This window comes from Amblyomma maculatum, chromosome 6 (assembly GCF_055883805.1).
Source record: "Amblyomma maculatum isolate TAMU_Amacu chromosome 6, ASM5588380v1, whole genome shotgun sequence".
NCBI classification, from domain to species: Eukaryota; Metazoa; Arthropoda; class Arachnida; order Ixodida; family Ixodidae; genus Amblyomma; species Amblyomma maculatum.
Genome location: NC_139349.1, coordinates 151,099,317 through 151,124,006, shown reverse-complemented (window position 1 = coordinate 151,124,006; position 24,690 = coordinate 151,099,317). Strand labels below are relative to the sequence as shown.

The 24,690-nt window shown below is 43.0% G+C and overlaps 1 long non-coding RNA gene and 1 pseudogene across 1 annotated transcript; one reads left to right on the top strand and one right to left on the bottom strand.

The window, feature by feature from the left end:
- Positions 1 to 24,690, bottom strand: part of LOC146187052 (uncharacterized) — a 29,025-nt pseudogene that overhangs the window by 2,567 nt on the left and 1,768 nt on the right.
- Positions 12,829 to 20,382, top strand: LOC146187053 (uncharacterized). Its single transcript, XR_014708213.1, has 3 exons — positions 12,829 to 12,935; positions 14,809 to 14,958; positions 19,806 to 20,382. It is a non-coding gene; the product is annotated as an uncharacterized LOC146187053 (long non-coding RNA).

Sequence of the window (24,690 nt, the reverse complement as noted above, 5' to 3'; positions counted from 1 at the left end):
GTCACAAAATGGAATGCAATCTGCCTCCACCATGTGTTTTTCTAGCTGAGTGCAGTTAACTCACCTTTGCGTGCAGGCCCAGCTGACTAAGCTACACGTTGCTGTTGAACTTAGAGTAATCTTGGAGTCCTTTTAGGTTATGACAAGCGAATGTATTACGGTCTTACAGGTGCAATGGTTTTGAGTGAGGTTTTCAACATACATTAGTCCTTTCTGCTGGAATTGTAACAAGCAGTTTTTGGTGCTGTGCACGTAGCTAATGTGATTTCTTCTTGCGCTCTACAGGCTGCGAGAAGTCTGCTGTATTGTGCAGCCCACAGATCACCAACATCCCGATCGCCAGTGAAACTGAACCGCAAGCAGTTGATGACGGGCGCACTGCCAATGCCGCAATCTCCTGTCGCACTTTGCATGCCTCAAGTGGCAGACTGTGGCCATGCAGCCGTAAATAAATCTCCTGAGCTGTAAACAAATCTGCGTGAGTGCCTTTGCCTTGTTTCTGCACAATGATTATTATTTATCTTGATTATGTAAATTTTTGGATGATACAAACTTATTTGCAATGTCATGAGATTCATATTAAGGTGTATTCACACGACGGACCACAGACAAGGCTGCGGACCGGTCACGTGGTGTCAACCGCGCACGGTCTGGCCCGCAACAGCTTCCACATGAAAGGCCAAAATAGCAGCCGACAAGCCGGATCATGGGGCGGGCCGAATGGATACACTATATCCCTCACCGTTTCGCGATGCGCTCGTTGCACACTGCCTCAGATTATTGTTTTACATTATTTCACAATGCCGAATTTGGTGTACATTGGGCAATATTGAGGTACAGTATACTTGCCTTCGTTTATAGGCTGGCGTCATATAAACACGGACGCCCCTAGACGAAGTGTGGCGCTGATAACGTACCCAAGTTTACAGCGTTCCACTTAATCCATTTAATTCCAAACGCAAAGATGTAGGTAATAAGGACCACATTACGCAGACGCTTTAACTATGGATCTAACTTAACTGAGCAGCAGTTCCACTGCTGCACAGCTCGCAACCGTAACCCTTTAGGCGATCAGCGTAACGAAGTTGCAGTTACAAATATCGTGTTTATTTATAGCACCATGCGCGGAGTCTCTTCGCTCTCGGGCGGCAATAGCACGCTTAAACATCGTCCTGTGCACTGTCCCTAGCGCCGCGTCCGGGCGCGCTACGGAAGCAGCGGATATACCTTGCGGCATTGTGTGTAGTGAAACTGTCCTTTCCTAGAATAATAATTCTGCATAAAGGCGTATCAGAACTGACCACTTGGTGAGGATCACTAACTTATAGACAGTGACTGGTATAGTGTTTTACAAGCAAGTTTCTGCATAGCAGCTGCCGCTTGTGCAGCACCAGCTCACCCGGCCTTCTTGTATGCTATCTCCACTGCTAAGGCCTCGCTGATATGGCCATATCCTTTTTTTTTACAAGACAGTCGGTAGACCTCTTCCTTTTGTTTTTCAATGGGCAGGCCATTCACAACAGCGCCAGTCAAATCGAAATCACCGTTCGCTGTAGCTTTGATGCAAAAGAATCTAGGCCTAGTGACGACTAGGTAGTAGGACACGGCCAGTGCGCCGTCGTCCACCGCGTTTGCGGCGGCACTTCTCCAGCAAATTCGCGGCATTCGGTGTTGCACGTGTTCACTTGAGAACTTCTCTTTCATGATGCAGCGGGGACCCGACGTTTTTTGACACTTTTTACTTAACACGCAGCTATAAAAGACTCGTCCGGGACGTGACGGGACAGCAGTACGCAGCGCTACACGTACCGTGGTGCGCGGTTCGCGAAGGCTGTGTAAATATGCCATCGGATGCAACTCTACACACTGCCTAGTGCCTATGTTATTTGAGGCTCTTCAAAACGTGCGCAAAGTTTACGTTAATAAGGGCTAGCTCACACGCTTTCATCGGGAGCCAACGCGGCCCCTCCAACGCGATCCGGGAAAAATGCCTGGCCATTTTTGCCCGCTCCGAGACGCGGACCTGACGCGGACCTCATAAACCGGAAGTAAGACGTCACGTGACGCTTGGTTCGCGGACCAAAACAGGTCCCTGGTCCGTAATGTGGATGCACCTTTACTGAGATTCTATTGCGTGCGTTTGGTCCAGTTATTTTTGTGCTGACGCGGTAAGTTCACATGACCTTACCGATTTTTGCTCCTACTTCAGAACGAAGACCGCTTATTCTCAGTATATAGCATCTTTAACTAGGAGGTAAAATTTGACAGTAGACTCGCATTGATATAAAATCAGTTAAGGTGGATGTTTTGATAAGATGTACTTTGCGAGACCATTGGTTGATTTCGCATAAAACTCAATATAAATAAAAATCTGACTCAAATGAGGTTTTGCACCATGCTTGTGTAAAGTAACTAGTGGCACTGGTACGCGTGGTACTATTAAGGCGAAGAAAAGAATATGTGAATGACTTGCTTCCGAAGCACCGTTGTCAAGAACTGTATGAATGCTGTATTGCGGGAGCGCACTTTTTGGAGGCGAAGCTTTCTTGCCAGTACTGAAAGGGAAGCGCCGTTGTGCCGGCACTAGCGAAGGTCTGACATGTTGAGAGTTTGTCATTGTGATGCCTAACAAGCAGTGCATTGCCCCCCAGACAAAAAGCACATATGCCCAGCTAGTGTCTTGAGCACTGAAAACTCTGAAGCTGAATATCTAGCTCACAGTGCTTCACAACCCTAGTTATCGTGATAGAAATTCGACCACATATCGTCACTATGAGCACTGCCTGCGGCATATGGAAGGGTGCATAGTGTGCTGCTTGTAGTTTTTGTAATGGCTATACCTGCATATTAAGCCAGATAATATGGAGACGCATTGCTACATACTGTTGGACACCTTCAAACAATGCTCAGAGTAGGATGGGAAGCTAACATCAAGGAAAAGCGCATAAATCGCAGCCGCTATGGGATACAAAAAGGAAAATGAGTCAAAAAATTCTGAAGCTTACTTATACGCTGTGCAGTAAATGCTGTGTTTCAATTATCATTTCTGGGGTAGGCATTGTTTTCGTGCAAGATATTCGGACGCCCTAGCCTGCTCACATAAATTTGAAGGGACCTTAAGGCGAACAAATTCTTTTTCCTTCAAACTCGTTTTAAAGGGATTCTACTATGTTTTGATGTCTAGCTACCACTTGTTAGCTGAACATTGTTTGAGGTGTGCTTAGCTTCTGTTGTACAGTGGTACAACTATAGTTCCAGTGGAATGAAAGGGTATTGTAGCCAATTAGTTCTTTATACCTGTCTATGTAATGAAAGTTCATTCACTTTACATTGTAAAGCATTCAGGCAGAGCCTTCAGGGCATTTTCATACCAGTGTCATACTGGTCAAATTTGTGGAGTTGCAGGCAACATTTCAGGGAACCGCGCGTGCTGTTTTATTCATGTCTCTAAATTTTTATTGTTATTGTGCGATTCAGTTAAACAAAACAACATACCTTGTATGTGAAGGCATAGAGGCTTTTGTGTATAATATGTTTTTTCAGGTTTTCCCGCCAGTTTTTGTCGATGTGCCAGGCCCACAGCAGTCGAGGCATGGGCTTTCCCATCGCTTGTTCCCAGGCATTATAGAAGGCAGGTGCATCGTCCGTCATGAAGGCCTTGGCTGCAGTTTGTCCTGTCGTGCACCTTATTGCCTTAGAAAAGGTTTCCATACATTTTTGGTCAACTCTGTGATGCAATAGGCCACTGGAAAGCCTGCACCAAATTCCTCCACACAGAGCACCGTGACCAGTTGAAAGTCGAACCCTGAAAGAAGACAGTTGTAGGCTAAGCCACCCAGAATATTGTTACGGACGACACCAAGGAAGAAGAAAGGGGCAGTGGCGCGGACAGGAGCGCTCGCGCTAGGCCCGGCAACATTTTCATAAAACGCCATCTCACTGTCATCGACCATCTCTCTGTCCTCTGTTCTCCTGTTTTCATCGGCTTGCCGTATCGTAACATTTGGTGGAGGTGCTGGGTGCTTCATCATCACCCCCCCATCCTGGTCCGGAGCATCAGCGACCTGCGACTTCTTGCGCCGTCGGCGAAAGGTTAGGAGGCACAGCATGGCTGTTCCCCAGCCTGCCGGACCCATCAAGACCTTGCCGTTCCTCCGCCCCGTCCCCCCCGCCCCGACCACAAGACACGACGAAGGAGAGACTGACCCGAGACGCCACACATGACCACAAGACACAAGGAGAGACCCGAATGAATTAATGTGACCCCACTGACCTGATGTGCCGACCAAGGACCCTACGACCCAAGACACCGCTACATTTCAAGACATTCTCCCCTGCCTATGCCATGCGGTGCGTGCCTTGGCCTCCGCCATCGAGTCGTGGTAACGTGTGGCCCGAGAGTGTCCTGCCAAGGTTCATCGCGAATCATTGTGCCGGAAAGCCATTCTATTCTTCCTTCTTCCTCTTCTTTTTCAAGCATCTAGACACGCCCATCATCATGCCATGGAATCATCAACATCGTGCATTTCCTCGTCCACGATCGGGACGATCGCTCTGTGGCCCTGGGTCGTGTTACGGACGACACCAAGGAAGAAGAAGCGGGCAGTGGCGCGGACAGGAGCGCTCGCGCTAGGCCCGGCAACATTTTCATAAAACGTCATCTCACTGTCATCGACCATCTCTCTGTCCTCTGTTCTCCTGTTTTCATCGGCTTGCCGTATCGTAACAATATGTTAACTTGCGTAATGTTGTACATTGCACAGTGCATATGACAGCTTTTATATTGTTAGGTCCAGTCATGTCAGATCCAACCGGTCTTGTGCACGCACTACTGTAATGTGGCTTATGACACTGACAAAGCAGTCATCTTTGATGTTTCTTCATTACTTGGAAACAGCTTTACAGGTGCAGTTCAGCTCTATGATTACAGTGCTGCACAAACTGAAAACAGTGCTACCCAAGTGGTAGAAGCATTTTGGAGATATCACATAGAATTCTACACATAGAATTCTCAAGCTTTTCAAATTATCTGGAAAAACTAGGGAGGGGAATTTGTACTTCAGTTAGTAAAGGGTATGAAAGATGCAAGTCTTGTGTATACAAGGAAGATGTACTTTGAATGGCCCGTATAATACACATCTGCACTGGCGACCTGCGTTGTCAGATCATGCCAGTGTGCACACAGGTGGTTCATTGAAGCCTACTCCAATCTATAGGCTAGAATTCTGTTTTCGACATGCAAACAAAACATGGGGATCCGAGAGACTTTTAAAACAGATTTCTCTCAAAATATTGTTTTAACTTACTCATTATTTAAGTCTGTTCGATCATTTCGGCTGTTTTCAGGTGCCGCCGATTCCAATAATTCGGTCAGTGATTGTATTGAAAAATCTATTTTTTTATTTTGTTTAAGCATGCTTAGTACAGTAGAGAGTGGTAGCATCGGGCGGCATTGCGTCATGCAGGGAATTTTAAGAAGCACACGGCAAACTTGCAAAACTCGGGGAACTTAGAAACGTAACTTGATAGACACCCTAGTGGTGCCCACTTATGGTGCCCATTGTCTGCAGATCATTCAGAAAGCTGCTGTAAAAGTATGTGTCAGCTCTATTTCTGAAATTATGATAACAAGTTCAGGTGCAGTTTTTTAGTACAAAATACTGATTACTTCTATTACGTGCAAAATTCAAAAATACACTTGAAGCCTTATACATCGAGCCCGACCGGGATCACAAAATAGTTTGATATATAGATAATGCAGTATTTAAATAAGGCATGATATAAGCTTTCTTAAAACCTACAAGCAAGGGTATATTACACCCACATTATTTACGTGTTTCTTGCACAGTCATTCTGCCATCCCAGGTGGTCAATATTTTCGGAGCACTCCACTACGGCATCTCTCATAGGCTGAGTTGCTTTGGGATGTTAAAAAAACGCGAACATGCTGTCATCGGCGTGTTGGCAGCACAGCGGTAGACGTTTTTAGGTTTAATCCTTTTCATATCAAAGCTACAATGAACAGTGCTTTGGAAGTAGTTATTATGTGACGCTTAATCCTGCTTCTAGTACAATATGAACTTTCTAAGTGAAGCGATTGAAGCACACCAGTGAAGTGCCACTACGCTTTGTCTAGGTTGGTTCATTGTGCCGCAGTACTGTCGCGTATAAAATGGATACACCAGGTTCGTATTATTGCCACAATCGATCACGCACCACATTCTCCTTGCACATGGTTTCATAGCACTAGTACTGCCAGCAGATGTCTGAAGCTGCCCAGCCAACCCGCCCCCGTGTGCAAAAATGGATTGCAAAGCACCATTGAAATTTGCCTTTATACATAGCATTCATTGATTACGAAAAAGGATTTGACTCAGTTGAAACCTCGGCGGTAATGCAGTCATTGCGAAATCAGGGTGTAGACGAGCCGTACGTGAAAGTGCTGGAGGATATATACCTATAGTGGCTGTACAGCAACCATAGTTCTGCATAAAGAAAGTAACAAAATTCCCATAAAGAAAGGTGTTAGGCAACGAGACACAATCTCCCCAGTACTATTCACAGATTGCTTAGAGGAAGTATTCAGAGACTTGGAATGGGAGCAGTTAGGGATAAGGGTAGATGGAGAATACCTCAGTAATCTGCGGTTTGTTGATGACATTGCCTTGCTAAGCAACTCGGGGGATGAACTGCCAATAATGATTGATGACCTAGACATGAAAAGTAGAAAGGTAGGCTTGAAAATCAATATGCAGAAGACTAAGGTAATGTTCAACAGTCTCGGGAAGGAACAGCAGTTCACATTGGGTAGCGAAATACTGGAAGTAATAGGCGAATATGTCTACTTAGGACAGCTAGTACCCGCAGATCCGGACCTTGAAAAGGAAATAACAAGAAGAATAAGGTTGGGATGGAGCGCATTTGGCAAGCACTCGCAGATTATTACTAGCAGCTTACCGGTATCGCTCAAGAGGAAAGTATACAACACTTGCATCTTGCCTGTACTCACCTATGGGGCTGAAACGTGGAGGCTAACCAAGAGACCTCTACTTAAGTTGAGGACAACTCAGAGGGCTATGGAACGAAAAATGGCAGGGGTAACATTAAGAGATAGAAAGCGTGCAGAGTGGGTCAGAGAAATAACTCAAGTTACCGACATTCTAGCGGAAATTGAGAAGAAGAAATGGACATGGGCAGGACATATAGTGTGAAGAGAGGATAACCGATGGTCGCTGAGGGTAACAAACTGGATTCCAAGGCAAGGAAAGCGTAGCAGGGGGCGGCAGAAAGTTAGGTGGGCGGATGAGATTAAGAAGTTCGCAGGGGTCAAGTGGATGCAGCTAGCACAGAACCGGGTTAAGTGGAGAAATATGGGAGAGCCCTTCGCCCTGCCGTGGGTATAATCAGGCTGATGACGATGATGATGATGATTGAAATTGGAGTTCCTGAAGGTGCTCACTTCAGTTTTGCAAACCCTATTTATAGTCCAATGTCAATGCTGAATAATGTAGAAAAATGAACAGAATCAACTAATTGCAAAAGAAAAGTTGCCTATGGTGCACAAGTTGGCCAGCAGCTGTATGCAAATGGTTTTAATCACCTGCTTCAAATATCGAATTTTTTAGCCTTGCAAAAAATAGATAAGCAAAGATAAGCCATGTTGAAGTTATTTGGGACACCCAGTATATGCTGCTGGCGTATACTAGGCCACGTTTCTGTACCCTTAAACAGGATTTTCAAGAGCTTGGCTTTTCTATATTGTCATAATTCAAGGTGCCTGGGTTCAGCATATTCAGGCTTGACTAAAACATATTGCTCCAGAAAATTTCTGGTTCAAAAGATACTATTAAAACTTTTCTGTAGTGTTTTATATTTTCTATTCATTGAACAGAAAGAACTGTAAAAGTAATTTTCAGTGATTACCTGTGGTTCCGTGTGTCCCATCAACATATATGCGATCAGTGCCAAACTTCTTTAGCAAATCCTGCTGCGGCACGGTAATTATTGCCACCATGAAATCACTGTCGTCGAGAAGCTCCTGCTCTGTCCTGTCAAGCAGATTTCCAATGTCTTGTTGTCCTTGGTGTTTAAAGAACACTACTGGTTGTCCGTCTCGTTGTGCATCCGCTCCACCCACAGCTTCACGCTTATGTAGTCGACAGGATGGAGACTCTCGTGGTTATTGATTTTCCTGTCCCTTAAAATGTTGTGTAGGTCTTGACTGGTCAGTAGGTGAACACGCTGGAAGGTTTCATTTAGGCTGCTTCTGACTTTATCCAGGATTGCATCTAGGGAGACCACTTCTCGAAGCATGGCTTGGAGTATAAAAACAAAATGCATATGTTTAAAGGGAAATGTAAAGTTTTACCACTTGTGAAAATAGGCATCTGGGATTTGACAGTAAGAGATGTAGTACAGTGTTTTTGAAAATGATAACTTGCTTGTGAAAATATTTCAATACTTATGATGATTTCACTGCTCATTCTGGAACAGGTTTTCTTGCTCCAGAATGGCGATTTTTAACTCCACTGGTCAACCAAGATAAGCTGCACATATTCCGCTGGTCGTTTGGAATGATGCTGCGCGTTCTAGCGTGATCCGCCGACCAGTCCGTTCTCGGCGGAAGGTCTAGTCTGTTATGTTGCAACTTCCGCTAGTTGCAAAGTATTTTTAGCTGCTTTTATGCATTCAGAGATGTCAGTGCAGGACACTGGGCATCACCATCTAGTTATTTTTCTTTATTTTCAAGTGGGATGCAGTTAGCACAGAATCGGGTTAAATAGAGAAATATGGAAGAGGCCTTCGCCCTGCAGTGGGTATAGTCAGGCTGATGATGATGATGATGATTTTTTGACCGTTTATGGCAAAGTACGTCTGTCGAAAAACATCTACAGCGTTTTATTACAAGCTGTGTTGTTGTGTTGTTGTGTTTTATGGCGCATAAGCAACTCAGGCTATCATGCGCCAAGCACAAGGTATATTATGGTTTTTTTAAAAAGGAATGAAGTGTTAAGATATCATAGTTTGTTCAGGAAGGATGTTTCTTCTAAGAAACTAAAAACACATGAAATGTCTACAATTGCATTCTCTCCTAGGAGAAGTGATGGATGGAATGGTATCTGTTTGGTGTAAAATAGAGTGAAATGCTTTTTCCGTAGCTTTTCGAGTTTTTTACATGAAATTAAAATGTGGTTTATCGTCAGTCCATGTCCACAGTCTTCACATATGGGTTCATTTTCTTTTTTGAGAATGTAACTATGAGTAAGATGCGTGTGTCCTATTCGAAGGCGACATAATATTACCTCCATGAAGCGTTTCTGGTGACTGCATGACCCAGGCAGCACAAAGCATTGGGCCAATGTTGTAAGTACGACGGCAAGCAGTGGCCCTACATTGGGCCAGCCTAACCAGCATGCTCCCAACATAGGACATGCCAGTCAACACAATGTCCAACAATGGCCCAGTCTAGCCAGTGCTCTCCCAGTGTTGGCGCTGCCAGTAGCCAACACTGGCTAGCTTGGGCCAAGATGTACAGTGAGTTCCCGATATTGGCACTGCCGTACATACAGAATGTCTATGTTGGACCGAGATTGCCGTTGTTCCTCCAATAATGGTCGCACGGGTTTTAAAACTGGCTATAATGGGCCAAGCTGTCCTGCCTTCCTCCGTCATTGGGTTTTCCGTTTTTTAAAACTGGCTACAACGGACCAAGTTGTCCTGTGTTCTTCCGGCATTGGATGTTCCGGTTTTTAAACATGGCTACAATGGACAATGTTATCCTCTGTTCTTCCAGTATTGGATGTTCAGTTTTTAAAGATGGCTACAATGGACCAAGTTGCCCTGTGTTCCGCCGTCGTTGGCCGTTCCTTTTTTAAAACTGGCTACAATGGACCATGTTGTCCAGTGTTCTTCCGGCGTTGCCCGTTCAGTTTTTAAAACTGGCTACAATGGACCAAGGTGTCCTGTGTTCTTCCGACGTTGACCGTTCCGTTGTTTTAAACTGGCTGTAATGGACCATTGCAATTTGTCTTGTGTTTTTCCAGTATTAGCTATCCCTGTATGAAAACTGCCCACGATGGACCACTTTTTCCCCTGATCTCGCAAATGTCATTGCCATCCTAAAAACACAGCTTTAATGGGCTGCCGAAGTGAATATTTTCCGTTGACCATTCAATCAAAACAAATTCTCCATTTTTATGGTTGAATACACGTGCGCTGGACGCCAAACCGCGGCATTTAATTCCGACAACATTTCAGCCGATCGTTCGGACCTCACCAAGTACCACGCACGGGACGACAATTAATATAACGCATTCAAGCACGTACCGCTGCAACTGTCTGGATTCGTCTTTTCGGTGCGCCTATATGCGGCGCATTTTTGGGGGTCAGCTATATGTGTTTATGGTTTTAGCCTATTGGCATGCATGCAGATTTTGTCGCAGGCGCATATGCTTGTCGCACAATTATATCTAATTATAGCACGACCGTGCGACCACATAAGTATACCCCAGACCGGCTAGCACTCACGACCCAATATGCCTGTATTGGACGCCGATTACATCCCTGCATCTATACGTAACCTATAGTACAAATCCAGTTGTCAGTGAGAACGCGCATAAAAACGAAATCGTGTCGCCATAGCATGTTCATGTGACATTAAATTAGTGATTAGAAGGTAGCTTTTTCATTGCCGAGAAGGAAAACGATGCCTCAAGTTGAAGGAACAAATGACCATTTTCTCAGCGATGTTTTTGTTCTAGTGCTTTTGTATTATCCATAAGGAACTACACGCAGCATCGTCTGTTTACCTGGAGAAAGGACCGAATACGATGTGTGTACTTTCTAGACGCAATCACTGGAAAATGAAAAGCCGGAAGACTCGCGAGGTTACCATATTAGTTTTGGGCATTCACGCGGTGGTAAAAAAAAATGACAGTTTTTCGTGCAGACTGCGAGCATGAAGGCCCCGGTACATTTATATGGCGCACAACATATATATCGCCAATAAACAAAAAAAAAATAGTTTTTTCCGCCTATTAGTTTAGAGTTTGACCATTCCAACCGCGCTAGGCGGTGGCAAAGGAATAAAAAAAAACTGTACAGGAATGAAAATAATGTGCGCTGTCGAGTCATTCGAAAAAACGAATGCAGCCTACAAACACTGTTTTAATGAGGCAGTTTTCCATGCCCTTTCCAATTCTTTCATTCTACTAAAATGATTTGGAATACGTTGCTTGCTCATTGAACGTTATCGTCTTTTTGTGCAATCCGCGTTAAGGTGAAGGTGATTGCGAAAAACGTCTGTGTATTGCCTGATGCCACAGCGCTTCAGCACCTCGACGCGCACAAAATTGATTCTCAATCATTCATTGCTGTGTCTGTCACCGTCGATTTGCGAAGTCGAGACAAAACATGAGCGAAGAAATATTGTTACAGCTAGAGAATGATGAGGACGAAGTGGCGCTCTCGTTTGTGGAAGATTAAGAAAAAGAAGTGCGTCGAATGGGCGGCCCTCGTAGCCTGGCTCCTTGGCTGTTCCTCAATGTATATATCTTTAATCCTCTTTTGTAAATATATTTCTCCCTGTTACAAAATTATATGCCAAAATTTAAAAACCTTGAACAATTCACAAATTCCGTAGAATGTTCAGAACAGCGCAGTGCGCTATAATTGGACAAAGGCTTTATCGATGTGGCCATAATTACTTGCGCAACAAAATTATGCAAGGTGTTTTAATGGTTTTGAAAGCTGAGGTAGTGTAGAATAGGTGGAAAAAGTTTAAACAATGTGAAAACTGTTTTTGTTTTCCTAAAAATTTTCAATGTTCGCTGTTTTCTGTAAATTAGCGCGATTGTATCTCTGTATCCAAATGTCATAAAATATGAGCTTTAGCTGTTTGCGGATAATTATGCTGAGAACATATTGTGGAATTATTGCTGCTCTACCATGAACCTTTTCTGAAATAAAGGCCTGCAAATTAGAAAATTTTCGTTTCCTGGGCCGATGTTTAGAATTTTTATAAAAACATCTACTCATACCCGAAAAGCGAACATTAACTGAATACAAATAAAAACATGTATATATTTAGTCGGATAATTTTCAGCTAGCTAACTTGAGCATAATTTGTATAATCTATAACCAAATTTGGCCAGAATAGAAGAGAAGCTCGGAACTCCGCCTCTTTGACATTATTAATCAGTCATCACGCAACAGTATATAATATTTTGAAGTAGATATAAAAGGTCGAACGACCATCCTTTGTTCGATCATAGGTGGCGAAAGGGAGGGGACGCGCGCATTTGTCGATGCACCAGCTGTATAGATTTACGCAAGAATGTGGATGGTAGATGGGGAGGCTTTCTATTTTTTTAGAAAATGTTTGTCCGTGGTTGGCTTGAAGAAACAATGCGTTTGCGAACACACAGAACAAAACTATTTATTAGAACTCGACTCGAGCGGTGCGCGCTGGCGGCCGCTCATCGGCACGGTCCGAAGTCACGGCTGGCCGGTGCAAGCAGAAGAGGGCTGGGTAAAGGACGAATGGAATGTTGAGAGGGTCGTTGGTCTTACGTTCCCACGCGCAGCCCTTGCGAACACAACACCGCGGCGGGAATCACGCGCTGGTTGAGCGGGTCGTTGTTCCCCCTCGCCTACGCGTCTACGTGCAAGACACAACAGACAGCATCCCCAGCTGCGCTGCTGTGCGGCCTCCTCCCGAAGCGTTCATTTCAGAGCTTGTTGGAGACGCTTAATTTTGTTTTTCATTGTGCTGTGCATAATTTTCTCTTGCGCCTATACATGTGCATGTGGTCCGGTCGGTGCTTGCTACATATCAGTGAATAGCTGAGCTGTGAAATGTCGCCGGAGTACGGATTACAGCAACGGCGGGATACCATCGGCATTATCAGACTCAGTGAACGCCGTCATCTTAGACCGTGAGTATATATCTTTGCAGCATGCCATTGCTTCATAATTGGTTCTATATAATCTCCTACCAGTCCCAAATGTTCTCTTTCCTTATTCTCCTCGAAACAACTGCGCGAAGCATGACTTCAAGAACTAAGCGAATTTTCGTCCGGGTTACATGCAAGCAAGTGCGTGGACTTATTTGCTGGCTGCGATATGAATAGCATTTGCGCCGAAAATAGAGGAGCCGTGCGTAACAGGTGTGTATGCCACCAACACGTGACAGAACACTGCAGGCAGCCATTTGCGCAGTTTTTTGACTGTGCAGCGCGCCGCAATCAATTAGTAACCAGATACTATGCGCCCGGCTTTGTACATATATTTTGGACAGCCTCTCTTCTGCGCGCAGGAAGCCATGTTCACACAGTTTTTGGATTTTGTTAAGAGTTAAGGGCAGTTTTTTGTTTTCAGATGTACAAACGAAGTTTTGAAAACTGTTCGTGCCGTCTGTGCAAGCGAATTTTACAGTGGGGCAGACATGTGCGTGATGCCGCTTGATGACTAGGCTATAATTAAGTCATAATGAACCTCCACTTTTATAATGGTTAATATCATATTGAGGAATTGAAAGCCGTGAACAGCGCAAGTGAGCCCCTTTTCAAAATTTTCTTAATCGACGCCCCCCTTCTGAGCACGTGCCTTCAGGTGAGGGCGTTATCAGAAAGCGGCGACAATAGGAGAGCGATTTCGCAGACGCCCTTCGAGGGCGGGGGAAAATAACAATACAAGCAAAAAGGCACATCAGCCGTGTGTGCACTGCGTCCCTGTCACTGCAAAGTAAACAACGTGCACGCGGGACACAATGTACAAAACATTGACGGCCGGTATGAGGCAACCATATCGTCCGAAATATATTGCTCGCGAAGCGCTCGATGACGGCGCGCACTTTCAGGCGAAATGGGACAGGAAGTCAGGTCAGCCTGTTCGGCAATTACAGCTCTTTGTACCTCACGTGCCGTACCGTATGCATGAAGTGCACGCCATAGCCATCGTGCAAGAATGTTGAAACCGAAGCAGCGATCCACGTATTCTAATTCTATAGGAAATCATTTGGGAGTAGAAAAGAGCAACTTAATATGATGTGCATGGTTCTTTAATGAACGATATGTACAAATGGACGGTTGAATAGTTACAGTAATGGAGTGTTCCGCTAGAATTGTTTACGGCCGTGACCGCAATAAACATTACTCATATTGCTCTTAGCTTTAAGCTCTGGCATTGATAAGCCTATCTAAAGAACCGACTGGCAGTGACAGGTTGTTTACAGCTGTTGATCAAAAGGTAGGCCATCATGCTATTATTGCAGGCATATTTGCTTCTTTTTGTACCTCTGATTACTAAAACTTAATTTCGTTCCCCATTCCTAGGGACGCTGCACCTCTTACAACACTCACTGTTCAGTCGCTTTTATTCAAGTATACAAAAAGGAGGAAATGCGCATGCACTCATAGGATAGCCTGTCTTTCCGTTAACAGCTGCAAATAACACGCCACTGCTCCTCGGTACCTTGGAGGAAGTTTTCAATGGGGTTACCTGAGATGCCTAGCAATTGCTGTAATATTTATACCAATCACTGCAGTGAAACAGAAAGGTAACACTGCGTCACATTAACTGCTGCATGCACCTAAAAACGAGCCTTAATTTATTGCCTATTCTTATAGACGCAGGACCTCTTACTATAGGCTTTGTTCAGTAAGCAACCGTCTTTCATTGCTTCAATTTCTATCTCTCCACCACTTTCTTGTTGCTCTGGGTGTGATCATTTGATTTCATTGTTCAAATCATATTGTTTTATCATGTGTGAATGATTTAGCCTGCACATACATGCTTTCATTTTTTTAGATGCGCATCGGGAGCGTTTTTTACGTAGAAGTGGATCGATTGAGTTGTATCACTGGTGCGAAAACCGACAACCCCCAGAAGATATGTGTCCTGTGGTTGGAAGGGCAATAAAGAAGAAGAAAATCAGCGGAAAAGCCTGCCTAAAAAAAGGTAGCACTGCATCACTGTAACTGCTGCATGCACCTTTAAATATGCCTTATTTTTATTGCCTATTCTTATAGACGGTGGACCTCTTGCTATTGGCTTTTTGCAGAAAGCAACCGCCTTTCATTGCTTCAATTCCTATCTCTCCACCACTTTTTTGTTACTTGGAGTGTGATCCTTTGATTTTATTGTTCAAATCATATTATTAAATCGCCGGTGAATGATTTCACCTACACATACATGCTTTCATTTTTTTTAGGTGCGCATCGAGAGTGTTTTCTACGTATAGATGGATGGTTTAAGTTGTATCACTGGTGCGAAAACCAACAGTTCGGTATACCCCCAGAAGATTTGTGTCTTGTGGGTGGCAGGGGTATAAAGAAGCGGATAATCAGTGGAAAAGCCTGCCTAAAAACTTACAAAGATGGTGCAAAAGCGAAATTCTGATCAGGGTTAGAGTCTGATTACTTCTGTTATCCCATTTCACTTGCTAGGTGATGTGACATATATGAAGCACCTTAGTATAATTTGTGGTATACTCACTGAAAATTGTGTAGACATTAACTTTTTTCTCGTTCAATTATTTTGAGTGACGCACGAATTAGAATAAAACGAAGTCATCCACACGTCTAATGCCCATAGACATTAGATGCGTGGATGAGCTCATTGTGTTCCTATGTGAGCATGCAATAGTTTGTCGAATATATTATTATGCTAAAAGTTGATGTTTTTACTGTTAACCGGAGTAATACATATGCTCCATATCATAGCATTATTCGCCTGTAGTTTGTATCTGCTCTTTCCTAAATTGTATTCTACAAAGTATACGTGTGTCATCTCGTACGTCTATTTAACTAGCGAACAATTTGCAATCGAATCCCTTTTGTAATGTTTCAGCTACAAATAATGTATGACAGTTGTGACAATATAGGTAGCTTTAGGTATAACGTATAGCGCGAAAATGTTTAATATATGCGATGATATTTTTATTCACCGCATTGGCTAAACCAGCCTGTTGAAGAGACGAAATGAAAACAAATATGGATGTCTTCGGACAGGAACAGTAATCGTGGTGCCATGACCATTTATTTAATTAAATTTTCATATGTCGTGGGCTAATGTCTCGACACAAAGGAATGACCCTTAGGTTTGCCAGATGCGGCGTAGTATTCTCGAAAAAAAAAAAAACGCCTATCACTAAAGCTGGAAAACGCCGTTTTTGTCGTTTCAAAAAGTTGCACGTTTGGAGGCCGGCTGGTTGCGTAAAATTTTGTCATCCACTGTTTTTTACTCACCGCATTTGGGTAACGTTTACTTGTATAAGAAGTATTAAAAGTGTGTTTCATTGATGCAGTTGATTTAGTAAAAAATCGCAAACTTTGCTTCAAGAACAACGCGCTACAAAAATGTTAATGTTCAACCTTACATACTGGCGTGACGCATTGCGTTGTTTGCACTAAAATATTCTGTGCTTATTACGCAGGTCATATTGTTAATTTAAGGCAGAATTTGGAGCTCTAAGCTGCTATGTGTGTTCTCTGTAACGCCACCAAAAGTTATGCTGGAAAGCGATTTGCTTAAGATTGTAATTATAAAAACTACACATTGAAAAATCATCTTCAAAAATATAGTATTGTTAGTGGTGGTCAAAGCTGACAAATGGAATAATATATTAATAACCTAGATTGAATACTATTGCACCTAGCAATAAAAAGAATGCAGGAAAGAGAAAAAGTTCAGCCTTCACTTGCGTTCTGCCATGAAATTGACAGAAATAGTGAATTAATACCATTTTAAGCTATATTAAGTATTTGTCCCAGAAGCAGAAAAACGGTGTTAAGCGCTGACAATGTTTTAAATTTTACTTAAGGTAAAATGTTACTAAATTAAGCAAATACTAAATTGAAGTTTTGATGCCTATTCCATAAGGGGGAGCGATATAAGCACATCTATAGAACAAAAACAAGCATTTTTATATTTCTAATATTACATTTTGCAGAATTCAATATATTTAGTGACTCAAATTAACAAAGTACTTTGCATTGTTTCCACAGATTTTGATAAAAATTGATGTTGCGGCCGTTTCTTCAATTCTAATCAGTTTTCCTTATTTTACCATTTTCTTACTTTTGTCCAATTTCAAAATAATATGCAGATACACACACAAATCTAGAGCTTCAAATTTTTTCAGAAATAATGAATGGAACCTAGATAATGTAGAAAAATAGTTTCTGTGCCAAGATATTATTGGATCTTGCAAGAATGCAGGCTGAGTTTGGCCATTTTCAGCACAAGCACTTGGTTTAATATTTAATGTTATATTTTTAAACAGTATAACGCAACACTTTTTAGTCCGTGATATTTTTGAGGTACTGAAGATTTTTGAGACGGATTTGAATGAAAATCGAAGATGATCTTTTTTTAATTGCAGCAAATTTGCCCTTTACTGCTGTTTTCGAATTCTGAACAATTTTGATGCGTTGTGGAGAACACACCTAGTGGTCTGGAGCTCCAGATACTGCCTGGAATTAAAAACATGCGTCAGGAAGTGAAAACATATTTAGTGCAACCAACCTAATGCATCATATGCCAGTACATAAGGTTAAAAATGAATATTTTTGCAGCGTATCGCTCCTGAAGAAAAGTTTGCGATTTTTTAATAACACAACTGCAAAAACAAAATAGGTTTCTAATAGTGTTTGTAAATATAAAACATGCATATATTTAGTGAGTAAAAAAGAGCAGATGACAAAATCATGGTATCCAAACTTGCAACATTTTGAAATGGCAAAAACAGCGTTTTCTACCTCTAGAGATGTACCATACAATTGTTTTTTTTTTCGAGGAAACTACGCGTATCTTGAAAAACTAAGGTTAATTCTTTTGTGTCTAGATACTTGCTCACCACATATAAGAATTTCATTGGAAACGAAAGATGGCCATGGGACCTCGATTATGTTTCTTATCTAAGGCACCCATAATACGCTGTGAGAAAGCCAATATCAAGGGCATTTTTTTAATATGCCATATTTCGAACGGTTGTGCCATCTAAGAAAATTAGAAAGCTAGGCACACCTTAGGTGTAGCCAGCCCTCACTTTCTGTTACAGCTGCATTTGCTAAGCTGAATTAATGCGTTGATTACTTTATTTTAGCCACGAATATAGCGCTATTACGTGTCAATTTTAAAGAAAGGCCGCAGTGACGCGATTCCTGTAGAATTTGTAAGTGAAATCTGTAAACCTTACAAATCTACCCATATATATGATCTCTTGCAGGTTTTACTCAAGCTACAGTACACCTGCTGCGCCCCATAGCTTGAGCCAAGGGTTATAAATAAACCATTAGAAACAGACGATGGAAACCGGTGGTGCATTGCTGGCAGCCACTTAGGACAGCGCAGAAAATTTTTATTTTTTTACGTGGGGAAGTGAGGTTATTCGCTTCAAGTACTAAATATTCACTTTAGACAATAAATAGGACTTACAGAGTCGGTGAGCACGTTCGGAAACCCCTGTTTCAATATTTGCGGTTAGAAACCTCATGTGTACCTTTTTTTCCAGCTGTAGATAAATTCCGGGTTATGTAGATACCGAAACCGTTACCAGCCCATTCGCGCACCTCAACTGTGCTGCTCACAACATGATTTTGAGCGGACAAAACAACCTGCCGCTAAGATTACTAGCCCCATGCATGAGTAAGGGTGATATGCTGGCGATGGTTGCTTCGCGTCGGCCCTTTGGCGCACATGAAGGCTCGAGTTACAATGAGCGCGCCGAACTTTGCAATGCGGCTAATGACTACAAAGCGGTAAGGATATAAATGAGTTTAACAGTATTTTTCAGCTGTAAAATACAAATACAGTCTTGTTGGACGATGTGCTGGCGCGGACGAAGAAACCATAGGCAACTTGTAGTTCTAACGCTACACAGGGCTGTCGAGCCAAGCCAAGTCCTCAATTGTATTGTCCGGGAATCAGATTTCTGTATTTTCGTGGTTTTCTATTGTATCTGGCGTTCAAAATGCAGACGTGAGGGTTCTTTATCACAAATATTCAAACGTGTATTGTGCCGGTACTCTTCAAAGTAGCAACACCATTTATTGTGTAAGGCATTAATCTGGAATTTAGGTAAATAATGTCAATAAGGATTCCAAACAAAACCTTTTCTGTGGCGCTCAAGGTAGCTTCCAGCAATATATATCTGGTTTCCTTTGCCTGCCTCCGAAATGTTTTTTTTTATCCCTTGGATCAAATTTGCTTGGACAAGCAGTATATGTGTAAAAATGATGCACCTGTGAGCTACCCGTTTAAGTGAGCTCTCGTTTAAGTGTACTACCCACAAAACCAGTCAAAAGCGTATATCAGCTAACCAGCGGCCAGTGCAGCAGTCGTGGGCTTAGATCGCTTGTGTATATTATATCTAGCCATTTAAAAAAAAAATGAAAATGGTCGCCGAACATTCTCTTGGTAACGATTATTAGTATAAACTGTTTGCACATCGCAGAAAGCGTAGGAGCGGCAAAAAACTAGCGCGCCAGTCATATGCGGAGACAGCCGATAATCAAGCACTAATTCCTAGTGTGGGATGAAACACTGGCTGTCTCAGCCGTATTGCTGTGGAGGCGATCAAAATGCAACAGGGCACATGCTATGCAATGTATGTGCGTCTTTCATCCTAATAAACCTAAGGCAGCTGAAACTAGTCTGGAACTCATCAGTATAGTGTTTCTCATTGACCATAAATTTCGGTACATGAATCCTGGAATTTTCTACATCTTCCTAAAATAATGCGCGCGATTTTATATGCCTCGTAATAGTGTTGTAAATTTTGTTTCCTCATTGTTTTTGTGCAGGTGCCATTTGCGAAAAAGTTGGGGTGGACGATTTGGAGGCACACGCATTTATTCGCAGGTGGCTGCCTGGTTCCTGTGACAGGGGGGGTGGAAGAAAAAGGCGTTATGCTGAAACCTCCCCTGGCGGACCAGGCATGCCACCTGTGAATGCAATTGCAGGGTCAGCCTCCTCACTACGCCTATGAATGTGCCCTCCAGCTCCCTGGCCCCTTCCACTTCCCGAGAGCCCGCCCTGCCCTGACCAACCCTGCCACTGCCCCGCTAACTGCTGCTGTGTGTGCCCTCAGCGCTGGCTAGTAACAACTGCCGTCTATAGTAACAATTGCAATAAATATTATCTTTTTGTGAACCATGCCCTTGTTTTGTGAATATCTACTGGTTGCTCATGAGCAACAATTTGAATTTATATGGCCACTCCTATTTGAAAGGCCAACATTGTCCCAGCAAGTTCGATGTGCTGTCACGAATATGGCTAGAATGAAAAAGGCTGCATTTTATGGCCTGCACAGGCAGTGCCACAAAATGTGTAATCTTGACATCATCAATGGCACATGAATGGAGTAGCCGGTGTACTCAAACCATTGGATTAATATTGGTATCGACAATATTCGGCATGAATGGAGTAGCCAGTGCACCTGCAATGGCTAACCATTGGTATGATATTGGCATTGACAATGGGCCATCAATGGAATAGCTGGTATTAAACAAATATTGGTAATGCAATGATGGTATAATGCTGGACAGTATTGGCAAGAATCATGGTGCATGAATGGAAAGTCTAATATTGTGCCTACATTGGTGGCTCCAGCTTGGTTGAACACTGGACCAATCTTGGAACGAAAGATGGTCCAAGAATGGAGAATGTAGTAAAATGCCCAAATGCCAATATCAGTCCAATATTGATGCCATTCTTTTCCAGTGATGAACCATTGTTGGACCAATGCTGGTGTGCTGCTTGGGGACTTCCATTCTTCGACAACTGGTTTCACGACGTGTAGTTTGTTGTTTATTTCATTTTTCCATGAGGCTTGCCATTTTTCCCTGAGCTTTTTTTGTATGAATTTCAAAACATCTTTGCGTGGTACATTTACTTTTTCTATTTTTGCTTTTCGGGCAGCTGCTGCACATTCGTCAGCTGTCTCGTTACCTACGATTCCGACATGGCTAGGTACCCAGCAGAATTTAATTTTGTAACCTCGTGTTTCGGCTGATGTTATACAATGTATTATTTTTCCCACTACAGGTTCTGTTGCATTTTTAGAGTGTAATGCTGTGATTAAGCTGAGGGAGTCAGTGTAGATTATACTCTTTTCAATATTGCATTTTATTATTTTTTCCACAGCTATGGATATGGCATAACTTTCTGCAGTGAACACTGATGCACAATTGGGCAACCTAACTGTTTTCTGGCGATTGTTTTCTACGACACCACTACCAACATATGAGGTAGTTTTAGAACCGTCGGTATAAAATGTATTGTGGTCTTTGTATTTTTCCTCTAATGTCAGGAATTCTTGTAATATGTGTTCGTGTGGAGTTTGTTGTTTGTCAAACTGTGTTAAAGTAAGGTCGCATACACAGGGAAATTTATACCAAGGGGGTAATGGATCAGGGCATTGTGCAATGTCGGGGAGTGTATCGAGTATTTTTATTTCTTCGCACATCTGTTCGAAGCGGAGGAGGAGGGGTCTGACTGCTTGCGGTTTGTTGTTGAACAGGGTTCTGGACGGGCACTTTGTTACTATGGGGTAGCAGAGGTGTGTTGGTAGCGAACGGATCTTAAGAATGTATGAACAAGTTAGCATGGTTCTTCTGTCCTCAAGAGATGGTTCGTTGGTTTCTACATACAGACTTCGCACAGGCGACGTCCTGTATGCCCCGGTCGAAAGACGCAGACCTAGGTTGTGGACTGGGTCTAGTCGTTTTAGGTATGAGGGTCTTGCGGAACCGTAGACTATGCAACCGTAGTCCAAGATCGAACGTACAACTGAACGATAAATCTGCAGAAGGCATGTCCTGTCGGCTCCCCAGCGTTTACGTGACAGCACTTTGAGTATATTTAAAGATTGGGAGGCTTTCTTTTTAAGGGTGTTTATGTGGGGGAGGAAAGTAAGCTTTCTGTCGAAAGTAATGCCTAGAAAATTATGTTCGTGTTTTACTGGGAGAGCAATGTCATTGAGGTAAACTGTAGGGTCCACTTGCAAACCTCGTCTAAGTGAGAATAAAACGGCTATTGATTTCTGTGCAGAGAACCTGAAACCATTTCTATCTGCCCATGTCGCTAGTTTATTCACTGTTAATTGAATTTGTCTCTCACACGTTGATACATTAGAGGATGTACATGCTATTTGTAGGTCATCGACATAGACTGAATGCATGATGGTCGTTGGGATTATTTTTACTATGGAGTTCATTTTTACTATAAACAGCGTGGTACTCAAGATGCACCCCTGAGGGACACCATTCTCCTGAGTGAAACGTTTTGACAGAGTAGCACCGAGACGAACTTGGAAAGAACGGTCGGACAAAAACTCTTTCAAGCATTTTAACATTCTGCCGCGGATGCCAAGGTCTCCCAGGTCACGTAGGATTCCATACCTCCACGTCGTGTCATAAGCTTTTTCTAAATCAAAAAATACGGCAAGGCAGTGTTGTCTGCGTATAAATGCTTCTCGTACCGTATTTTCCAAGCGCACAAGATGATCAGTTGTCGAACATCCTTTTCTAAATCCACATTGGCGGGTGTCGAGAAGTTTGCGAGATTCAAGTGTAAACATGAGCCTGATATTTAGAACACTTTCAAACGATTTAGCGATACAACTCGTTAGTGCTATGGGCCTATAACTGCTTGGGGATGTTGGTGGCTTTCCATGTTTCAGTAACGGAACAATAATGGCTTTCTTCCAGGCCTGCGGTATTTCTCCTGACATCCATACCTTGTTAAAAAATTTTAAGAGTGCTTCAACTGAGGATTCAGAAAGATGGGCTAGCATTTGATAGTGTATTTCATCTGGGCCTGGTGCTGTACGTTTGCCGGAAGAGAGAACTGTGTTTATTTCTTGTAGTGTAAGGGTACTGTTGTATGATTCGTGAACGCTGCCAGTAGTAGGTAATTTCTGTCTTTCTGCTTGGCTTTTATACTTTAAAAATGATTCTGAATAATGTGATGAGCTAGATACCATGAAAAAATGTTCACCTAAAATGTCCGCTTGCTCTTGAATGCTTGTCTGGGTATTTGGGTCTGTAAGGAGAGGAACTGTAAACGGGGAGTACTTGCCATTTAATTTATTTACTTGTGCCCACATATCCTTGGATGTTATATGACTGTTTATAGAAGAGATGTAATGCTGCCATGAAGCTTTTTCAGCAGTACGACGCACATAGCGGGCTTTAGCTCTAGCCTTTTTGAAAATTAGGAGATTTTCTTGTGTGGGGTACCTGCGAAATATACTCCACGCCTTATTTTGTTTTTTCTTTGCCTCCCTGCAGTCTTTTGTCCACCACACTTTACAGTTCTGTCTCACAACTCCAGATGATTGAGGGATGGCTTGGCGTGCGGCGGCTAAAATACAAGAGGTAAATCTTTCATTTAACTCGTCGACATTAAAATCTTCGGCAAATAGTTTTCTCAAGTCGGCTTTCTCTTTAAAAAGCTTCCAGTCTGCTAAATGCAGCTTCCAACATCTTGGTTTGGTTTGAATTATAGATGGTGATGATGTTAGACTGATTGTTGTAGGTAGGTGATCACTTCCATGCGGATTATCTAAGACATCCCATTTAAAATCGCTAAGAACCGATGATGAGCAGAAAGATAAATCAATAAAACTCATTTTACCGGAGCTCGGGGAGCAGTAAGTGGGTTTTCCGGTGTTAAGTAAGCAGATATTATTGCACAGAATAAAGTCTTCTAAAATTTGGCCCCTCGTGTCAGTTTTTTCACTGCCCCAGAAAGAAGAGTGGGCGTTAAAATCGCCAACTACTACGCATGGATCTGGCAGTTGGCTGAAAAGGTCTTCGATATCATGGAGTGTTATTTTTAAGTGTGGCTCTATATAAATACTGCAAATTGTGATTGTTTTATACGTGATAAGTGTGGCAGCTACTGCTTCTAGCCGAGTTTTGAGCCTATGTTCACGACATGCAATATTGTTTTTAACTATGATGGCAACACCGCCCGAGAGCCTGCATGCCTGCTCTCGATCACAGCGGAAGACTTTGTATTTTTTAAGAATATTCACATGTAGAGGACTCAGGTTTGTTTCCTGCAGACATAAGGCCACAGGTGAATATGTTGCTAAAATGTCTTTTATGTCGCTTAAGTTATTAAGCAGTCCCCTGCAATTCCAGTTTATTACAAAAGCCATCTTAAGCTATATGAGTAAAATAGAGACTACGTTGTTTTTGGCCCCGTGATTCGGGGCTTGTCCTTTTTTGCACGCTCTAAGGAGTCCCGCCGTCTTGACGGCACAGGACTACCCTGTGTTGTCGTGTCCATCGCGTCTTCAGACACGCTGGATGACCGCGGACAACACAGCGGAACGCTTGAAGTAGGCCTCCCCGTGTGAGAAGAGGCCTTGGGCCCCGCAGACCTGGAAGGTCGCGAAGCCTGCTTTGGGGGTGGTGGAGCAGCGCCAGCTGCAGCCACCGTGGGCGCGGATGGCTCCACACCAGGGTCACTACCCGTGACCTGGGCGGGTGCCGAAGCACGCTGTGACGCTGCGCCCTGTTGCGTCACAACGGAGTAAGTTGGGCTTTGGACCAATGAAAGCCGCTTTCTCGCCTCTCCGAATGTAATGTTCTCAGTGACTTTTAAGGTTACAATTTCTTTTTCTTTCTTCCATGTTGGGCAGGATCTTGAGTATGCTGGGTGGTTGCCCTCACAGTT